Here is a 2257-nt window from a genome sequence, read left to right as displayed (position 1 = left end):
AACACACACACACACACACACTCACACGCAGACATCCAACACTCGCAACAGTCCCAAAGGAACACACAGTCCAGCAGCTGCTGAGGCTGCCCGGTTCTGTTCCACCAAAAAGACCCTCCCGGGAGAGAGCAGCCCCGGGGAACACAGGCAGGCTGTACCTAGAAATCACAGAAGGGAAACTTTCAAAGAGACTCACTCCCACACCGTCTAGGCAGGCCTGAAGCAACCTGTGAATCCTTTGAAATCCTTAGTGATTTCGTGCTGCATCCCCGGGGCTCCGCTTGACGTTTCTTCAGGCTGGGTCGGCACTGACCACTTCTAGGAACGCGGGACTATCCGCTGGATTCCCCAGTGAAGACAGGCGTGAGTCCAACACCGATGCATGTTCACAGAGGTCTCCTGCTCCGCCAAGCCGCAGGGACTCGTCACCAGGCAAAGGTGGCGTTCACTGTGATGCGAGTCAGGGCTCCCCGCTTCCGCCAGGTGCCCTGCGACTGGCGCATGGGCATTCGCGAGGTAGGCTGGGGCACCTGGCTGTCAGGGCTGTCAGCCTGCCTAAGCAGAGGAAAATGGTACAAGCAGAGCCGGCCTGGTCTCGGGGAAAAGGCTGCCTGCGACAAACACTGAGGGACCCTTAAAGTCTCGACCGTACAGCCTGTTTGGGGCGTCTCGGTGGTCGACCCTGCTGGAGTAGGAGGCGCTTTGGGACTGTGAGGTGGGCGCTGGAAACTGCTCTTCTGATTCAATTCCCGAAAGAGGCTGTGTGCAGGAGTTGGGTCCCATGGGGCTGGGGATGCAGTCTGGTAAGTGGTTGAGAGGTCTCTGAGAGATGAAATTTTAGCTAAAACGCCAGAGGAGGGTGTCAGCAGAAAATTGCCAGGCCCTTAAGCTCACTGCCTCCCTTCATCCTGGGCCCCCCAGGGACCCCTGCTTCTCTGCACGGCTGTCTGGGAAGGGCAGGAACCACGTCCAAGGCAAGTCCAAGGTGGAGCAGAGGTCTCAGGCCTGGAACTGGCACCCCACGGGGGTAAATGAGGTTGAGAGAGTGTCTCAGAAGCCGTCTGGGGGCGATTGCAAGCCTGATAAGTATATCCAGGAGTGCTGCTGAGGGGCACTGTGGACCGCCCATGAAAGCAAATGAAAATCAAGGCTCACCTGGGAGCACCGGAGGGCCCATGCTGGAGTCCAACCCACGTTGAGAGATTGCTGCCTGTGGAACCAAGAGCCTCCTGCAAAGTGCAAACCAACCCAGCCCCCACAACTAGATCACTACCCACAACCTGGCCTGCAGCCAGCGGAACTGCAGTCCCTTTTGATCCCTGAAAACCATGGCTGCCAAGAAGATCCCTGAGAAGAGGAAGGCCCACCCAGCAACAGCCCACTGAAAGACCCTGTCCACAATGTAAAAGGACCTGCAGATGAAATAAAACAGAGCCTCCATTACCAAGTAAACGCCAGACACGGCTGGCTACTTCTCATCCTATAGGAATCATGCAGCCCTCCAATGGAATAGGGAGAGCAGAAGTTTCCTTGTTGGCAGATATAACGGGAATCCACGGTTCCAAAACTATCACAGCTGCCCAGTCCTTAAAACCTGACAGTGTTTAGAAGGAAATATTCATGCAATGCATCCCCATAAGGGTCGTCCTCTGTGAAGTGGGAAATGTTTACTGTGGAAGACTTTGAGCCAGACCCAGGAAACTGTAGGCCCATGAGGAGCATGGAAGTCAGGAAAAGAGAAGGCCAGAGTGGAACCAAAAGCCCAGGTAGCATCAGTCGTTCACCCTACTGCTATGTGGCTCCGGGAGTGAAGGTCCAAGGGAGGAGCTGGCCAGAAAGGCCACAGTTTGGGCTCCAACGGTTCCTGGCACTTTGGGGTCCTCCTTATTCCAAACCGGGCTATGTTGTGGACAGGTTGTGCAATGAAGAGAATGTGGAGATGGAGTTGGAAACAGCTCCTGTGCCATCTGTCTGCTTCTCTTCTGAAGGTGAAGGTTCAGGACCCCATCCATACCTCACCAGACTATATCCTCACCCGTATTATTGACGCTCACACTCTCCCACCCGAAATGAAATATCAAGATGATGGAGGAGCGCCCGCCTTAAGACCTGAAGCTCTTTCTCTACTGGGAACCGAATTCGATTGGATTCAAGGAGCCCTGCAAACAGGACTCCTATGGTCTGGCCCAGGGTTGGCCTCAGGACAATGAGTACCTGGGAAGTGTCTTTTCTCAGGTGTGGTATGCTTCTCTTATTT

This window comes from Gorilla gorilla, chromosome 6 (genome assembly GCF_029281585.2).
Source record: "Gorilla gorilla gorilla isolate KB3781 chromosome 6, NHGRI_mGorGor1-v2.1_pri, whole genome shotgun sequence".
NCBI lineage: Eukaryota > Metazoa > Chordata > Mammalia > Primates > Hominidae > Gorilla > Gorilla gorilla.
The sequence above is the reverse complement of the archived record's forward strand: the minus strand, read 5'-3'. Positions refer to the sequence as shown.